We start from the raw sequence: 21,296 nt of genomic DNA on the forward strand, positions 1-21,296 counted from the left end.
CCACTCCTCAAACCATCAAGATAGAAGGACAAATCAAGAAGAAAAAGGTAATAGTGTTGATTGATTCAGGAAGTACCCACAATTTTATTCATTGTAATATAGCAAAAGAATTGAATTGCTTCCTATATCTAGCACTAGAGTGTCAAGTGATGGTTGCAAATGGAGGAATGATAAATTGCTCTGGAAAGTGCCATAATATCAAGCTATCCATGGGAGAATATGTATTGAAAAGCCCAATGCTTTCCATTCCAATGGGAGGTGCTGATGTTGTACTAGGAGTCCAATGGCTACAATCCTTGGGTACAATAGCTTTTAACTTTCAAGAACTTTTCATGAAATTTTATGCAGAAGGAAAAGAAGTTGAATTAAGGGGTATTGCAAGGAAACCAGGAAAGATAATAAGCTCTAACGGTATGACAAAGCTTCTAAAAAAGAAACAACGAGGTGTAATTGCACAATTATGTTCGCTAGATGTTTCCACATCGAAATCATCTATTTCTCAAGATCTCCAAAAAGTCTTGGACAATCATTCCAAGGTATTTGAGACTCCTAAAGGTCTCCCACCTATTCGTGATCATGATCATGCTATTCATTTGATTCCAAGAAGTGTTCCTCCAAACATCAGGCCGTACAGGTATCCCTATGCCCAAAAGAGTGAAATTGAATGTGTGGTTGCAGAAATGCTTGAGGCTGGTATAATTCAACCTAGCCAAAGTTCTTTCTCTGCTCTAGTAGTATTGGTGCACAAGAAAGATGGATCATGGCGCATGTGTTCGGATTATAGGGAGCTCAACAAGCTCACTATTAAAGATAAGTTGCCCATTCGTGTCATTGATGAATTATTGGATGAATTGCATGGATCAATTTACTTCACCAAGTTAGATCTTTGTTCAGGATATCATCAAATCAGAATGAAGACTCAATACATTCCGAAAACAGCATTTAGAACTCATGAGGGTCACTATGAGTTTTTGGTCATGCCTTTTGGCCTTATCAATGCACCTTCTACATTTCAAGGTTTGATGAATTCCATTTTCAAACCATTCCTTAGAAAATTTGTGTTAATATTTTTTGATTATATACTAATCTACAACAAGTCTTGGAAGGATCGTGTTGAACACATTGATAGGGTGCTACAACTATTGGAGGAGAAACAATTATATGCAAAAAGATCCAAATGTTTCTTTGGAGTATAAGAGGTGGAATATCTGGGTCATATTGCATCTCATGAAGGAGTTAAGGTAGACCCTAGCAAGATTAAAGCCATTAAGGAATGGGAAATCACCACATCCATAAAGCATTTGCGAGGATTTCTCGGGTTGACAGGGTATTGTCACAAGTTTGTTAAGAATTATGGGAAAATAGCACCACCTCTAACAACATTGTTGAAGAAAGATGCATTTCCATGGACTCCAGAAGCAACAAAGGCCTTAGAATATCTTAAAGAGGCAATGTGCCAAGCACTGGTATTAGCTACACCAAACTTCACAAAAACCTTTATTGTGGAATGTGATGCTTCCGGAAATGGAATTGGTAATGTTTTAATGCAAGATGAAAGACCCATTTCTTTTGAAAGGCATCCAATCAAGGGAAAGTATTTACACAAAGCTATTTATGAGAATGAATTGTTGGCAATACTACATGCACTTAAGAAATGGCGACCCTACCTAGGGAAGACACTTCAAGGTAAAAACAGATCATGATAGCCTTAAATACTTTTTAGAACAAATATTATCCTCTGAAGAACAACAAAAATGGATCACAAAGATGTTGGGTTATGACTTTGAAATCATATACAAAAAGGGAAGAAAAATGTTGTGGCAGATGCACTCTCAAGAAAGGATGAGGATGTGGAAGCATTGTTGTGCACCATTTCTACTATCCAAACAAATTGGATAAACGAAGCAAGGGAGGAATGGAAGAATGATGAAGAAGTGTGGGAAATTATTCAAAAGTTACAACAAGATTCCAGTACATCTGATACATTTAGCTGGAAAAATGATTCGTTATGGTACAAAGATCGCTTATACCTCTGTAAGAATTCCCAACTCAAACAAGAAATTATTTTGGAATTGCACGCTTTTCCCTTAGGAAGGCACTTAGGCTTTTTAAAAACTTACCACAGGGTTAAGAAGGAATTTTTTGGGATGGCCTTAAATCGGATATTCAAAAGTTTGTGGCAGAATGTTTGGTATGCCAACAAAATAAAGCTGAAACAATTAAGACACCAGGTCTATTACAACCTTTATCCATTCCAAGCCAACGTTGGGAGGAGGTTTCAATGGATTTTATCACAGGTTTACCCGAGTTTGAGGGAAAGAGTGTCATCATGGTGGTAGTTGACAGACTTACCAAGTATGCACACTTTTGTGCATTATCACATCCATTTAAAGCCAGTACAGTTTCTACGACATTTATGGAAATAATTCAAAAGCTACATGGAAACCCAAAGATTATTGTAAGTGATAGAGATCCCATTTTTACAGGAAACTTTTGGACATAACTATTTTATTGTCTTGGTACTCATTTAGCTCATAGCTCATCTTATCATCCACAATCTGATGGGCAAACAGAGATAGTAAACAAATGTTTGGAAGGATATCTTCGTTGCTTTGTATCTGATAAACAGATACAATGGGTCAAATAGTTGCCTCTGGCTGAATGGTGGTATAACACTTCCTTTCATACTGCAAAAAAATGACCCCATTTATGGCACGTTATGGATATCAGCGACCATCCATCACATCATATTTAAGAGAAAATTCTAAGGTTCAAGCAATGGAACATCACATCGAGCATCAACAAGAAGTTCTCCAACTCTTAAAGGATAACCTCGTGTTGGCGCAGAATAGAATGAAACAATAAGCAGATTAACATCGTAGTGAAAGAAGTTTTGATGTATGTGATTGAGTATTCCTACGGCTACAACCATATAAACAAATGTCCCTCAAGCAAGCTAAGAAGGATAACAAATTGTCACCAAAGTATTATGGTCCGTATAAGGTGTTGTAAAAGATTGGTACTATGGCATACAAATTGGAGCTTCTTGTAGCTTCTCGAGTGCACCTATTTTTCCATGTTTCATGTTTAAAGAAGGTTATAGGTGACAAGCTCCCAGTTCAAACAATATTGCCATAACTTGACGAGGAAGGAAAAATTATATTGGAACTGGAAGCAGTCATAGAAACAAGAACTTGACAAGTACGAAATCGATCCATTTCAGAGTATCTCATCAAGTGGAAGAACTTATCCGCTGAAGATTCCACATGGGAGGATGAGAATTTTATACAAAAGCATCCAGAACTACTCAAGCATTGAGGACAACACTTTTTTGAACGAGAGGGGCATGTTAGGTCCCTATAATACTAGAGATTCCCCCATTAATATTGTAGTTGTATCCCTTATTAATATTGTTGTGCCCCTATTGTCCCCATATTGTGATTACTGTGCCCCATAGAATCTCTCTATTGTTATTTTTGTGCCTTTATATTACTATTGTTAGGTCGTCTTGGTTATATTGTGACCCCTTAGATTCTTATATATAGAAAGGAGGTTTTGTCATTTGAATCATCCAAGAATTATTCATTTGTGTAATGTATAGGAGGTTGCCCCCTCGAGGAGGCTGAATTCTAAGGCGTTCAACTATCCTTTCTATCTTTTTGTGAGCTGGTTTCATAAAAGTCTCCCTGATGATTGTGAAGTAGACCAGCTTGATTGGGAGAGTCTGTGTATTCTCTCCAATTTTGTTCCACTACATATGGCAACCCCAATTGTCTCGCCAACTTTCAAATGGGACAGCCATGTTGTATTCCTTCAATAACTTGATATAAAAAGAAAATACCTCTTCTAGTGATTGAGTTCAGCATATTCTCCTCCAATATCTACGTCCCTGCCAGCCCTTTTATATTAAGCGTGCCAATCAAAATATTTTCCCCATTGCCAAATTCCCATACCAATCTTGATCTCCAAGAAGGGATGATTTTTATGAAGCCTCTCCAAATAATCGATTCCTCTTTTCTAAATGTCCATGTATTCCGTAGATTCCAGATTGTTGTTCTGCAAGTACTTTGAATGTACTATATCTTGCCATATGCCCCTGCTAGAAATTGCTCTCAATTTGATGAGCAGCGCTGTACCAAATACTGTTGTTCTAATAGTCGCTATCCACCCAATGCTTTGGGTTTAGTAAACTCAGACCATTTTCTCAAGTTCATTTTAATTGTGACATCAAATCTTCACCAAAAAAATGTTTGTCATGATAGAGTTCACCTTTTTAACAATAAAATTAGGAATCCAGAATAGAACTTGTAGCACTGTGCACCAATATTCACAACTTGAAAATCCTCTAATACTTTTAAGACCATTTTTGTACAACACAATATGGGAAAGTGCTTAGAAACAACGATTTGAACTGAGCAGAAATCGCTTCGTACTCACTTGAACTTAAACCCGGAGAGTCAAATACTAATTTGAAATCACTTCGTACCCAATTGAGTTTAAAACCGAAAGTACGAACTTGAAATTAATACATAATAAAATCATAGAGAATCAAATGTATAAAAAATAAAATTAAAATATTTTAAAAATTAAATTAATTCTCTTTTTAATATTAAAACATACAATGTAATTTTTAATTAAATATTTGAAAGGATTATTCAATGCCTGCTATGATAAATATAAAACAACAAACCATTAGTTGAGAATAAAATGCATTATAAACCTAAAATTAAATTAATATATTTAAAAAACATTAATAAATTAAATTAATATATTTAAACAATATTGACTTAAGTTCAAAAAATTTAAATTAATATTACTTAAAAAACATTGATAAATTAAATTAATATATTTAAACAATAATTCTTCTAATGGTCCCTCCAGCTCCGCAGCTAAAAGCCAAGGCACTACGCAGATATTTACAATGTCAAAGACACGACCACACTTGAAACTACTAAATTAATATAAATTAATAATTAATTAAATAAATAATATAAATTAAGTATAATTAATTAAATAAATAATATAAATTAATCAATAGACTTAGTTACTAAAAACTATTTTTCGTCGATGTTTCAAATGCCAAGTGGAATCATCATGGGGACTTTCTTAAATACTAATAATAGTAAAATTAATCACAATAATAAATTATCCTCACAACAATATAAATTAATTAATAATAATGATGTCGGAAAGGCGAATCGTAAAATAATCAACACGGAGAAATATAGCTTGGTTCATAAAATTTGAACTGTACGTTGTTCCAGTAGCTTGACACCAAACAGACTCGACGGAAATAACGTGGAAACACGAAATTATGAGATTTTACAAGGTTCCTCGCAAGATAAATCGTTGTTTCACATAAATGTTTCACCAATTTATGAGATAAATTGTTTTTTACCCATTTTTATAAAATTTAATGATAAACGCTCCCAGTTTCTCTACCAACTTTATTCCTAAAATCTAACCATAAACCTATCAGTTTCTCCACAAACACGACCCCTAACATCCGGACAAAAGATTTTTTTATAATTGAAATCGGTGAGCTGTTGCTATTTCCACACATGTTTTCATACCTACAATTTCTTAACCCTATTTCCTTTTTCAATCCTATATAATTATTCGTCCCATCCATTTTGCTCGCAGCCAAGCTCAACACGGACTCACATTGCTAGGCTTAACGCACAGAACGCCATTTTTATTTCGACTGCAGTTTCCGGAAATGCACAAATAAAAAAGGAAGGAAAAACCAGACTTTGGTATGGTAGCTTGATCCGATCAGATGCGCGATATCCCTCGATCTGATGCACGATCCTGTTGTTTTGTCCACCGGCATCATCGTCGCAGCATTCAGGCGTGGCTGAGCTTACAGTCTTCTTCGCGCAACAACATTAAATTCCCCGTCACCAAACACGTCCTGCGTTGCTGAGATAACTCGGAGCTGCGGTGATAATCCGCTTAACGCGCGCATATCCTACAGTGATAATCCGCGTATCTGATGATAAGTCGCATATCCTACGGTGATTATCCGCGTATCAAATGATAACTCGCATATCCAGCGATAATGCGCGTATCCTACGATAAGTCGCATATTCATTACTGATAAGTCGTGTAACAGTCATTTTAGCTCGCAAAACCGTAGAAAACCGGCATATTTGGCCGTGATTACTCCAAAATCCGTTTGAAAACACTCTCATAAACGTGAAAGACCACTCGCATATTAGTGGAACAACTTGCATATCCTGCGGTGATAACCAGCGTATCGAATCATTGATTCGGTGATAACTAGCGTATTGTATGATATCTCGCGTATCCATTGGTGTTGGCTCGCATATCCATTAAAACCTCGCGTATCCAGTGATAATTAACGTGACTACGGATAACGCGCATATCCTGCAATTCCATATCCGCTGATAACTCGCGTATCCAGTGATAACGCCGATATCCATTGATCATAATGCGCATATCACATTTTAACTCCAGACCATATCACCTATTAACGCGCATATAAGTGATAATGCGCATATCACCTATTAACGCCCATATCCATTAATGATAATGTCCATATTCTGCGGCGAAAACTCCAAATGCAGCGGTGATAATCCGCATTCGTGCAGTAGGGCAACGTGCGAGTGTATCTGTGAAGGGAATGTCCGATTCCGCTCAGCCAGTAGACACCATTGTTGCAGAGATAAATTCATGCAGGACCGAGCAGAAGTTAAGGAAGTTTTTCAGAAACATAAAGCTGCTTTGGCCCAGAAAAAGTATGCGCATTTCTTCCACCAATATGGCAGCATCCCTGTTTTTCGGTCACTGTAAACCAGAAATCGAAAGAATCTATGGACATATGCGAGGAAGCCTTGGGAACGCTGGTAATGATTAGCCCTGTACACGAAGAAACTCGTGGATTGATTACTAGTTCTTCTGAGGATTTTCTTTTCATGGTGCGGATTCTTGTAGAGTGAAATCCAAAGAGAAAAACGAAGGCAATTTTGATCGTTCAGGAACTGGCAGCTGCAGACCCCCTATACCAGGAAAAAATGCAAGCCACCGACGAATTGACAGAAGGGTTGGTGGAATTGCTCAGAAATGATAAGCGCCTTACTTCTTCACCTGCGAAGGCGGTTACAATTACCACCATTTATTACATAGCAGTGGAGGAAATCAGAAGAGAGAAGCTAGCAGACGGTGGGTCTATTGCTCATTTACTTGAAATAGTTCGTATGGCAGACAAAAACGTTTGTGAACTAGTCTGGGTGCGCTGGATCAGCTTTGCAACTGTCGCAAGGGCTGATCCACTGCACGTGACCATGCTAAGAAAATTCTATGAGCTTCGGACTTTGCAACAGAATTTGCGATGTATATTTTATGGACAATTTGCCGTTACTCGGACAGCCCTTCTATAGCGCTGGACGCACTTCAAGAAGGCTTGTTTCAGAAACTTCTGGTATTGGTGCAGTAGCTTGGATGTGGACAGATAACAAAGAAAAGAGCTCCACACGAACTTCTCGGGCTCTTCAACCATTACAGACAGATGAATCCACGGAATGGGAATGCATGAAAAAGATGGGACTGGGGCAAGTGATGTGGTCTTCTTCAAGCGCATAGGGCTGTTATTCTCTCCTGGAAAGAATTTCAACCTGCTATCAACGCCGACCGTGAAACCTATACACATCTATAGCAGATTAATTAGCCGAAGGCTAAATCGACCCTACGTTGAAGTACCGAAGCTGACTTTAAATTTAAAATATATTTATTCATTTATCAATGGCGTAGATTAAATGTTGTTCGAATATCCTTCGTCTGATACATAGATCGACGGCAGCCATGGAGGGGAGCGCAAAGGATTCCATTAGTAAATTGAAAGTGTGCAAAATTGTGAGCCGCCCCGAGTGGCGCGCGTTAAGTTCAGTGCCGGAGAGGTTTCAGTGAGCGCTCTCGTTTTCCTCGACCGGTTCTTTAGCCTTCCTCTTCGTTTCCATTGCCTCGCCCTCGTTTTCCTCGACCGGTTGTTTAGCCTTCCTCTTCATTTCCATAGCCTCGCCTGTATGTCCTACCATTTGAAACAAATTAAAATCATCAGTCGATTGATCACCCTGCTCCTCCACGCAGTCGATTAACACAGTGGATTGATCACCCTGCTCCTCCACGTGGTTAATTGTCCCTCAACATTGTGATTAATGGTGCGTCCATATTTTATAAGAAAGGATGGGAGAAGAAGGGGGGATGGTGAAGCAGTACTGGAACATAGCTGAGGCTATAATGGGACTGATCACAACATTGTGATTAATGGTGCGTCCATATTTTATGAGAAAGGATGGGTGAAGAAGTGGGGAAGGTGAAGCAGTACTGGTATGCAGAGGCCAATGAACAGGAAGATAATTCCTTTTTCACACGAATGAACTGCAACAACATTTGTATATGAAAGTTGCCATAAATGAATATGGAACAAGAGGCATTGTGATAAGTTGGTACGAAACAAGAGGAACAACTATCCATTAGCTAATCGTGGGCAGAAATGGGAGTGGTAGACCGAGGGGGAGGCTGAGAGCGGAAGCTCAAAGCTCCACAGTGGGAAAAAGAACCAGAACAGAGGAGGCGGCGAAGGAAGCAACTCTCAATTACCACGCATCCGTCCTGGAACACGAGAAAGAGGTCATTGCAGTCTGGGAAAATGAAGTGTGGCGTGTCAGATAGAATACCCTTGGCAACGAAAATGAAAAGGAGGTCGACTGGATAATAGATACTAGGACTTTGTAAATAGCTCGGCATGTTAAAACTTTAGTGGGCAAGCTATAGACGGAAGAAAGGATCAAGCGTCAGATGGAATACCTCTGCAATTGAGCAACCACTGAAGGGAGTCGAAGAGGCACTACAGCTGGTGGTGTATATAGAATGATTGAATGCAATTGAGCAACCACTGAAGGGAGTCGAAGAGGCACTACAGCGGGTGGTGTATATAGAATGCTTGCAGGATGATCAAATTGGTGACATGAACCATCTTTTTTTAATTTACCTGAAATATATCCATAAACTAACCTGGATGTTACTTTGGGGAAGGGGCACGGGGATCTAGCCAAATTAACGAAATACAAAGTCAAAGTGGTAGGAAGCTGGCAACAAGCAGCCAGTAAAGCAAAGAGCATGAGTGACAGCTGGCAACAAACAGCCAGTAAAAGAGTGACAGCTGCAGCGAGTGACAGCTGCAGCAACTCTAGGGAAAAAAATACCCCTGATCTCGATCAGGTGTGTGAAGGCTCTATCAATGTCCTTTGGAAAATGATCACGTTTTTGTGTCTAATTTTGATAAGCTAGATAGGCCCAAACATAGTAATAGAATAAATGGCAAGTTTATAAATCATTTAGGCCAAAGGGCTAAGTAGCACTAGAAATGTTAATTTTGTTGATATGCTTACAAATTACTACAGACAAGAAAGCCTTTTAGAAAGTTTGGTTAAGTTTTGAAATAAAACCATATTATAATGCAGCTTGTCATGTTGATTGTGACAAACTAGAAGACTTCTATGTAAATTTTTGTGCTACCCTAATATAACGTTTCTACTTTGGCTTACATAAAAGCACTCAATAGTGACTCTGGTTAGAGACTATTTGGATGCTTTATAATGGTGGGTGTCTATATTTTTGTTTATTTCTGGAAAAATGTTTCAGTTTTAAATATTTATACCTTCCTGGATAATGAGTATCATGTAAAGGGGATTTTCGATGATTTTTCTGCAGATGACAGTAAAATGCAGACCATCCATAATAAAACCCTATATACTGATATATCATTTTTTTTTAATAATATAACCCATGGTTTTTTCTTCTGGGAAAAAACAAAAAATATTAGAGTACAAATCGTAGAAGAAGAGTTATACTACGACCATATTGATTGGTAATGACAATAATATCTTTGCTCACACAGTATCCATTACGCCAAGAACATTACCCCTCCGTTATTATGATGGGGTGACGTAGCAATCATAATGAGAACAACAATATTGGCTTCAACACAGGATTACGAGTTATTCATGCTCTAACAGGGCAACCCCTATCCCGATTGCCCTCAACTTAAGTGCATTATTGACTGCACCCATGGCCATCTGATTCTCAAATATTTGGGGAATCTGTAATCGATTTAATGATGTCATGATAATGATTTTATGTAATTACTAATGAAAAATGGGTGATATGAATATCTAGAGTAATTGTTTCATTATTAGAACATGTTATCTCAAACTTTGACATGGTATCAGAGTTGGGAGAAGTCAAGCCCAAGGTAGAGTTTGATTGATTAGTCATATGATTTCAGATTGACAAATTCTCCATGATGCTACTTTAAGCTAGATTATGTTGCTTGGTTAAGAAAAAAATTGATGTTTGTATGGATTGGATCAGAGGTCTTTGCATGACAGTAGCACTAGGCCTTCTTCTCGTATGATCTCATGATCAATATTAGTAGAATGATGGATCTTTCTCATTATATAAACCCTATGATGAGGTATTCCTTCTCACATGCTTGAGACACTATAACTCACTATAAGACTCACTCTCTCGCTTCAGGACTCTCACATTATGATCTCGCTCTCAAGTACCACTAATTGCATATAATCTCACTCGAAGTATGACTTCTATATGATCTTAGTATAACAAGTGCAATAACATATGGATGGCATAGGCTTCAATCTCTATGATTTGACATTGAGATAAGGTCTTGCATCAAGTGTGCACCTGGCCCTTTTGTAGCTAAGATGAAATCTTTATTCTTAATCCCCTAGGGATTCATCATTGCCTAGGGTCATCATAAAGTTTTCCTCTTTAGTGTATTTAGACATATAGTAGTCCCAATACTTGTTGTTGAAGTCTTGCTTCATCTGAGCCCAATTTTTGATGCTATATCTAGGTAAATGCATGAACCAATGCAAAGATGCATCCTTGAGAGTGGAATGAAATAATTTCAACTTCGGCTCATCATTTGTATAGTCATAGGTTTGGCATATGACAACAAACTCAAATAAGAAAGTGTCTAACTCTTTTGTGGTCAGGCCATGGAACTGAGGAAGGGTAGAAGGGATCATATCTTTCATCTTAGTATCCCCATTAGTATCCCTGATGGGGAAGGCACCCTACACTCTTTCTCTATTTCCTCTTTCATTTCTGTTTTCTGTCATATGTTCAGTAGGAATGGGTTCTCCTTCTTCTTATTCCCCTATAGGTTCTTCAAATATGTCTAGTTGCTCACCTAAGGGTTCCTCTAGTTCACAACCACTGAAGAAGAGGGAAGGTTGGTTGTTTGAAGCAGTGGGGGTATTTGGCAAAAATTTCCCTAATTTATCCCTATTCCTACGAGGCATGAAAAGAAATGCTTTTGTTTTGTTTTGTTTTTTTCAAACTTGGAAAGTATTTGTAGAATTGAAATTGTAGACTGAATGAAAACTACTCACTAAATGAAAAACTAATTGCTTGATTGAAATCTTCCTTATAGAATGGAAAGGAAAGCAAAGAATGAAAAATGTTAGAAACAAGAAATAGAAGAAAGAAAGCATTAATCACATACTACTCAGAAACCTCCCTGGAAATGGTGCCAAAAAGTGATGAGCACCATTATTACAACAAGAATGTTTCAACTCCTGGAGCTACCAACTTTACTTTATCAACCCGGAGTTTGTACAAACTTGGAGGTGACAGTGTTGTATGCACAAGTAAAAGTTATGGTTCTTCTTTTTATCATTTTTCAGCTGGCAAGAGACCACTAGGGCTTTCAAGCCAGAATTCCATGGATTCAGAAGAAGCTTGATTGTTGATGAAAGGAAGAGAAATATACTCTAGGAGAAAGCTTGTCCACTGCAATAAGGAAAGTTACTGAAATCGTATGCTAAAAACACACCATTCTCTAACTAACTGCTGAGAAACTGTTCTTTACAAGAATTCTAAGCTAACCTGTATGAAATGCTATTGTCTAAGGCACAAAAGTGAGAGACATCAAGCATAACTACTATGCATGTAAAGGACTGAAATAAATATGTTTCGTTCTTTTTATTCTTTTTATGGAAAATCAAGTGTCAACCCTAATCTCTTTTGGTGTTGTGGCAGGTGGCTTAGTGATGCTAGTGGATGATTGGGCGGTTTAAAAGATGGTTGGAAGATTTTGGATACCCTTCGTTGACCTTGTGTGGCTTCCTAAAGGTTTTACCTCAATTCAGCCTCAAAACAGGCCACTACAGGAAAACCTACATGATGTACTAGAAACCTACGAGATTCCCTATATTTCTACAGGATACAACTGAGAGCAAGATGATGGTTGCTGGAGGTGATGGAAGGCTTAGGGAAGGTGGTGGATGGGTGGAATAGAGTGATCAAATTCCAATGATCACTTAGAACTCAAAACCAAGGTTAGGAGATGGTTGGATTTGCTGAACATGCTTGGAGGAATTTCTATGTGAAATGATGAGATTGGTGAAGGTCTTGGTGAAAGTAAGGAATGTTTATGGATGGATGAAGTTGGAAGGTGGTTTTCCGCTATGAGATCTCTTTATACTTCTGAAGCACTTTCTCTACATCAAACATTTATAATTGCCAAAAATTCGTGTAAACAAGAAGAATTATAACAAGCTAGACATGTAGAATTTAATGAACTAACTGTCTACTTCATGCATGAGGAAAATTGTTGAATAAAATGGAATCATGGATGAGATCTACTGTAATATTGAAGATGGAAGAGATGGTGATTAAATCCTACACATGCAAAACCGATAAAATGCAGTTTCAAGTACAATAAACTCTAAATCTTATGGGAAAATGGAAATCCGTCTTTTTGGGGCTACATAAGGGTCTTTTCCTCAAATCATGATCCCTGATGGAAGAGGTGAGGCCAAGACACCTACTGACATCATTTTGGTGCTCCTTTTATCCCTTGTAACTTTCTACTAAAGTAAAGCATAAATGGAAGCAAACTAATAAACAACTAATCAAATCCACATTACATGCAATGAAATACTTCTAAAGACAATTTAACCATGAATCTATGAAACTAAGATAAGATAAGCATACAGGCACAAGAAGGGGAGCCTTTGCTACTAGGGTTTGTCCTTAACGCAAGAGCTTCATCCCTCTAAGTTAACTCAGTGTTGGATTAAGAAAAAGCTCATCTTCATTATCAAAACTAAAAATTACATTAATATCTTCCACAATTCCCAATATTGAAAATAACTAGTGTTTTTACAACAAAAATTCAAATTCTAATGAGGCTCTAGGCCTCTCTACTTATACAGCTGAAGTCCCCAACTAATTCCTTAAATCTAGGGAGCCTCGGCTCCCAAACACGAGATGAACTAACGCTTTGTCTATCACTTGCTTGGCTGCCTTTTGATCTTCATGACTTGGCAGATTTCACTCCGAGCTGGTGTGATTAATGGAGGAATATTGGAATGGGGGAGGAGTAAATGAGGAGAATTTACCTCCTATAATCTCTCTCCCTTGTCCCATTCGAGTTTCAAACCTTAGTCTTGCCGAAATTCCTTGATTTTATCTTCCAAACCTGCATTCATTTCATGTTAGTCCACTAGGCATAATATCTCACTTTAACTCATCTCATTAAATAAAATATAATCAAAACATGCAATAAATTGTGAGAAGGCTTGATTTGACTAGCTAGTAGGTGAATTAAGGCCCATATAATTACCCAATGATGAGGCTCATCACTTCGCACTATTATAATTCATTTGGGTAATAAGTTATAGATGATATCAGAGGTAGCACCTCTTACCTCCATCTCTTTGATCTCTATGAAGCAATGCAGTAAGATCATTTCCCATACCCGAAAATATTTCTTCCTTGTCATTTGCCCTTAGGGAAAGAAGAATACTCTGGCCACATCCACATCCACCAAACAAACCTCCTCCGTATGGAAACAACAGATGGAAACGGTTGTGGAGGAGTACGAGGACAACTTCACCTCACCCATAGGGGTACCCCTATATTGTCAAGTCAAACAATCCATCGATCTGACCCCAGGCGTGTTGTTACCCAACAAACTGAACTATTGATGCTTTCTTCTGGAGAATAATGAAATTAAGGGGAAGATTAAAGAGTTGTTGCAGAAAGGGCACATCAAGCCAAGTTCATTACCTTGTGGGTGCGTGATAATGTTGGTACAAAATAAAGGTGACACCTGGAGATTCTGTATTGATTATCGAGCACGGAATAAGATCACTGTCGAGAATAGGTATCCAATCCCATGTATTGATGACCTTCTAGATTATTTCAAGGGGGGAATATTTCAGCAAGATTGATTTGAATTTTGGTTATCATTAGGTGCCAATCAAACCCTCTGATGTGTGGAAGACTTCCTTCAAATCCAAGGAGGGCCTTTTCGAATGGTTTGTCATGTCTTTGAGGTCATCGAATGCCCCTACATATTTAATGATGTTGATGGAAGACATATTGCGACCCTTCACCAACTCATTCATGTTGGCTTATTTGGACAACATCCTAATATTCAACCAAAGTTGGAAAGAGCACCTACACCATATTCGACAGGTCCTCCAAACCTTGTGACAACACAAATTGTGTGCCAATTTGGAGAAATGAATTTTTGGTATGACCTATGTTTAATATCTGGGGTACATCACTGATGAGTAGAGTGTGCATGTGGACCCAACCAATATACAATTTATTTGAGATTGGCCAACCCCAACCACTCTAACACAACTAAGTAGCTTTCTGGGCCTTGTTAATTTCTATCGCAGGTTCATGTTGGGTTTTTCTAATATCACTTAGCCTTTTAGTCAAGTCACCAAGGGGTGGAATGAAACTAAATTTATTATAGTATGAATCCAAGAAAAAGGAATTTGTAGTGTTAAGTATTGCTTCTACTCTACACTAGTGCTCACATTAGCAGACCTGCAACAACCATTTGAGATTGAGAGAGATGCCTCAGACTATGCTATCGGGCCAATTATTACTCAACAGGGGCATCCATTGGCATATCATAGTGAGATACTTTATGACACATTAAGAAAGTATCCCACGTATGAAAAAAAGATGGATTCCATTGTGCAGGCCTGCCGACAATGGAAGAATTACATTATGGGGAAGGAAACTATCATCCACATAGACCACTGACCCTTGTAGTTCTTACAGACGCAAGGAATGTTAAATGAATGACTGACATCAGAAATGGTCCACATATCTGCAAAAGTTCCATTTGAACATCAAGTAAAAGGAGGGAACCACTAATAATGTTTCACACTACCTGAACTGACCATCGGTCATAACACTGACCACTATGGTCGACTCTTGTGGACACGAGACTTCAAAATGGCCATATATTTACAAGATTAATCCATTATTCAACATTAGATACTAGATGCTCCTGAAAGGTAAGAAATTTCTAGACTTTCACCACTGAGACACACTGTTATGATACATGGGATGCCTCTGTGTTCGTTCAAGAAAGCCTGCCAAGATGATTTGGGATGTACACTACAGTTGGTTTGCTGGACATTTTTGGGTAGAGAAGACAATGGCAATGTTTCAGAAGTATTTTTGTTTGCATAAATTTCTATAGGATGTTGGGAAGCACATCAGATCTTGCACTGCCCGCACTATTGCAAAACCTACAATTAAGAAGAAAGGGCTATATACTCCCTTGCATACTACTGGCCAACCCTGCAAATCCATCTCCATGGATTACATGTCGATCTTTCCTTCTATCAAGCATTTTAACGATTGTGTTTTCGTGGTTGACGACAAATTATTTAAGATTCTCATTCTATCGGCCTGCAAGAAGATTATCATAGTAGAATCCACTTCCAAACTCTTCTTTGAATGAGTATAGGTACACTTTGGGATTCCACAGTCCATTATCTCATATCAGCACATATGGTTCCTAAGTGCATTATGGTCAAGCCTTTGGTCATTATGATACCAAGCTCACTAAGTCCACGACCTTCCACCCCTAGAATCATGGCCAAACATAGGTCGTCAACAGAATGATCGTGCATATCCTACACATGTAAAACTTGAAGCACCCAATCACATGGGATGAGATCCTTCCCTATGTACATCATAGCTACAACATAGCTCTTCACAAATCAAATAGCCACAACTCCTTTCAGCTGGGGTTGGGATTCTAGCCACTATGCCCCATTGATGTTTCCATACCATTTTCAGATACTCTGGAAGATTAAGCTCATGTCTAGTCTGATGTTGACAAGGTTAACAACTTCATTAAGTGCATTCAACACATCCTCCAATAGGTCCATGACATATTGGACAGAGAAAATTCGAATTATAAACAATTTCATGATCGCCATCGAGTACCACACAAGTTCTAGGAGTGTCTCATTGGCCCCAATGCAATATTCACTCGCTTTGATATTGTTAAGCCCCTATAATACCAGTGATTCCCCTATTACTATTGTCATTGTATCCCTTATTGTTATGATTGTGCCCTTATTGTCCCCATATTGTAATTAGTATGCCCCATAGAAACCCACTATTGTTATTTTTGTGCCCTTATGTTATTATTGTTATGTCGGTTTCATTATATTGTGACCCATTAGACTCCTATATATATAAGGGAGGTTTATTCATTTGTATCATCCAAGAATTGTTCATTTGTGTAATGTAAAGGAGTTTGCCCCTTGAAGAGGCTGAATTCTAAGGCGTTGATCTATCTTTTCTATCTTTCTGTGAGTTGGTTTCCTAACAGATATGGGCCTTACACCATCACTATGGTTGTAGGGGGCAATTATTTTGGGCTCAAAATTCCACCGTTAATTGGCTTGCACCCAATATTTAATGTGGACTGACTGTGGCCATACTTTTCCCCATTCTTGGACACATCAGACATTGTTAAGCATATGACACCAACAGAGCTCAATCCAAGCTACATTAAATAGGCCACAACTAATAGGATCATGGAAAAGAATATCAAGAACACTTGCCAACAAAGGATTCAACTATGTCGAGTTTCCAGAGCAGGCCAACTCCTTCACCAGGGAAAGTGGTTCACTAGGTACTTGCTTCAATAGAATTTTTTTCACCTCATGGAGACTCTACATGGCTCATTCTTATGTTTTTGGTTGTTTATGGTTTCCCCTTGTTAATGTTCAATCATAAAAAAGGCCCTTGAGCCTCACTGTAATAGAATTGAGAGGCATGTAGCCCCCACATCTCTTCTTAGAGATAAGATACCATTGCTTGAGATAGTTTATTTCCATTATGCTTGTAAGGATTTTTGAGTTCCTTGATATTAATCAAATGAAGATTTATTTTTGATACATATATGTGTTTATGTTTTTATTTGTATTCCATTGCGTTCCTGCATAATTCTGGATCAAATTATGAATGTATTCCCTCTTGATGTTACAAATATCATTAGCATGGGAACCTATTTATGGATTGTCCTCCTAATCAATGTTCCTCTATCCCTAAACCATAAATGGAGAAAGAACCTAGAAATTTTGAAAATGTGGTAAGAAAAAAAAATTAGGTAGAAAATCCTCCTTGAATGTTGATTTCATTGGAAAAAATCATGTAATTGCTATGAAATGTTATCCAAGAACAAGGTGCAAACCTTAAACAAGGTTACCAATAATCTTATGTAGTAATCCCACAAGTGATAAGAAACATGGGAAATAATGATATAATTAATAAAGTGAATAAAAATAATAGTGGAGACTACGAAGACACATAAATGACTTACGAAGTTAAAGTCCTGACAAACTTAGAGGAAGGAGAAGATATGGAGCTTGGAAAGATTGATTTGCAATATTTAGTAGTATAATGGGATGGAAAGGAGTCTCACTCAATATTGAATCAATAAATTCAACTTTTCGCAAAAGCCTTCATAAAAAATGAATAATTTTAGGAAGAATAAATATAATGTAAGCATCACTAGTATATTTCTTTAGGAGTTAAAACTAAAACACTAAAATAATGATAAAAATTAGGAAAATAGAATAAAAAGGTGAAGAAAGAAGAAATAAGAAACTTCTACAAGTTGAGATAAATGCTAGTCAATTTAGCGATAATGGAAATGATGACAAACAGGTTCCACCCCACCCCCTCAAATAACCGATGAAGATATTATCATAAATTATGAGAGGAATGAATGAACAACGCAAATATAGATTTAAAAATAAAATTCTAAAACAACAACCAACTATGGTTATTTTATAGGAAACAAAGTGCTCAACTAATATGCTCTCTAAAATTGGTACTACTTGTTCAAGAATCTATAACTCAATGACATTAGATGCACACGAGGCATAAAGGGGAATTACTTTACTATACATCCCCCATGAGATTATGGTTTCAAACATCTTTTCCACTCAAATAATTGTCACAATAAAGTATCAACTAATATGGTTGACATAAATGGGCTTATTTTCCATTTTTTATGGAGCCAATCTAACTAGGAATATATTTTTTTCCTTCTTCACAATATTCAACCCATCCCTTATATTCTAGGAGATGGTTACATGTTTTTGGGACAAGATTTATGATTGAATCCTTAGATGAAAATACGGGAGGTCGATCTGGACCTCAGGGTTTAAGATTTAGGAACCATGAATGCTAACAGAGAGTAGGAGAGAGAGAATAATAATATGCCTTGAAACTATTCTTATAAAAACCTAAAATAGAAAATACATACATTGAATACCTAACCATAAATGAAAAGAAAATAATTATTTATTAAATGGAGAAATCATTTATCCTACATTTTGGAGGACACATTTGTTCTTTTAGAAGGTGAGGCCCATCATTTATATTATTTTAGGTGCCTTCTTGAGTTACAGTACCATGGGTAAATACCATGTGTGGATGCTAATTTCCATTTATGTCAATCTTCTACCCTTAGGAAACAATGGTCCCCATTGTGTCAAGTTCCCTCATGAGAGGCTTTTGTTGAATATGAGCCAATGAATAGAAGAGATTTTTGTGGTTGACCCATAATCATGGTGAGCAAAAGGTCGAAGGATATAGTATCCTATAATCCTTATGGGCCAAATTTGATACTAATAGTGTCTAGCCTCACAAATGGACTTCAATGGAAAGGGTGTTTTTCGGTTTATCCATAAACATGGGTTTGTAGGTGAACCATAATTGTGATAAATGAAGGTCCTAAGATAGAGATACTCGATCATACTTGTGGGACAACTATGATGCTAATAGTGTATGGACAAGAAAATTGAATTCAATGGAAAGGGTTTGGTGTGGTTGATCCATAACCTTGGGTTTGTGAGAGACCCATAAACAAGTTGTGTTAAAGGTAATACAAATACCTTGGAACAAAAGTGAAGTGTAAATTGTCTCTAGAGTAAGGATTTGAAAGAAATGTTTCTCTATATTGTAAATCATTTGCTCTAAAATGAGGATCTTGCACCTGCATTTGTGAAATCTTCTTGATAATGGTTGTGCATGTGAATCCTCCCATAGTACATGTGTATGGATTTCTTCCCTGGGAAGTGATGGAGCTCACGAATCATATCTAAATAGACCATGGAAATCATTCCTCTATATAGGTTTAGTATGTAAACCTTCTCGAAGTGCGGTATGTAGGTGTAAATCATTATGAACCATTGGGTGAGAATGAAAATCATGTCTAGGAAGGAGAAGTATATGAAAATTATCCCTATGTGCATATTCCCTGATAAGTGACTATGACTGGAAGCTTCCCATTGAGAAGGGTTGCAATTTCAAGATTTGAAATGGTGATGGTTGAGTTGGGAATCTTTTAATTGGTGATGGTCGAGCAGAAAAAGTTTCCATTGGTGATGACCTCATGGAGACACCTTCCATTTGTGGTGGCCTAGCTAAGAATCCTTCTATTAAAGGTAGCCTAGCTAATAATCCTTCCATTTGGGGTGACCTAAACATAAATCCTTCCATTGGTGTGGCCCTAGATGGGAAAATCTCCATTAAAATGGGTCTATGATGGAAGTTTCCCCTAGAAGTTTATGGTGTCAAATGTCTTCATGTTGTAATGTATGATTTCAAAACAGTTAACCCAATTGGTGCCAGTACAAAAATTCTTTTGTTGGAGGGGGTCGAGAATGATAATCTTCCATTGGAATGGGCTATGAAAAAAATATCCCATTGAGAAAGGCCAATATCATAAGTATTCCACTGGAAAAGGATTTGGTAATGGAAAGCCTTTGAAGTCTTACATAGGTGTAGGCTTTGGAAAATAAAAAATATTCCAATGGAATTGTTATTGTTGTTGGCTGAGATCTGAAATCTTCCACTCATTTTGGATGTGATTTGAAAGTTGATCTGAAATATTCAACATGTAGTGGCTACAGTCTGATGAAAGAAGAGGCTCTTCACTCTAAGATCTCATGCATAGGCAGTGATCAAGGCATCATTGTGAGAATATAGACATGAACCAAAGGCTTTGATCATGTTTTGGAATCCTAGCACATGACATCCATACCCTTCATTGTCCCTATTATGGAGCCCAAACTCACCATGCACCATGGCCATCATTTTTTCTTTTGTGCACATGCATTTCTATGAAAAATTTTGAACTTCTTGAAACATGTGATTGGTGGCTAAAAACATGGATGGTATGAGATGAAATATAATGAAGTCATTCACACCATTTCCTATGACGTTCATGGAGACTAAGTCGTCACCCATGTTGATGCCATTTTAACCCTCAAAACCATAAAGCCTTGGATTTTCTATGCTTGAGAGGTTAGAGAGGGACCATGTGCTTAGCATAGTGTCTGCCCTTTTTCCAGGTGTCCTGCTAAGAAAAGGGCCAGTTTGAATGTTGAGGAGAACCATGAACACTCTAGCGGATTGAAAGGTACTGAGCCAAGTGTAGGCCTTGTCCATGGTATCATCCACATAATTGTAATTTTCCACCTTGTGGTATAGGGTGTGAAGAATGATGAGAAAAGAGAAGAAACTACCAAATTATTTGTGCATCTTCTCCTCCATATCATATGCCACATATTCATCCTTAAGTTATGCATGGCTATAATCTCTCGATTTTTGGAGGGTGAGGTAGTCTTCTAGGGTGGAATCAACAAATACAATGAGATAATTAGGATTGTTTAGGTCTTTAAGCATGTACTGTTGCTTCTTGGGAGCACCATCATTAGGAATGGTGCAAGATTACATCTTGGCCCTAATGCCTCCACCAGAATCAAACCTGGACTAGTGTTTTATTACTTCAAAAAATGTATGCAACCCTTCCTTCCATCTCGAAGGGAACATAAGGACTATTGTAATTTCCAATCTAGAATTCCTCCACAACATCTCTGATTTGAGACATGTCATCA

This window comes from Pinus tabuliformis, chromosome 7 (assembly GCF_031772625.1).
Source record: "Pinus tabuliformis cultivar Carrire ecotype Pingquan chromosome 7, CPIR1, whole genome shotgun sequence".
NCBI classification, from domain to species: Eukaryota; Viridiplantae; Streptophyta; class Pinopsida; order Pinales; family Pinaceae; genus Pinus; species Pinus tabuliformis.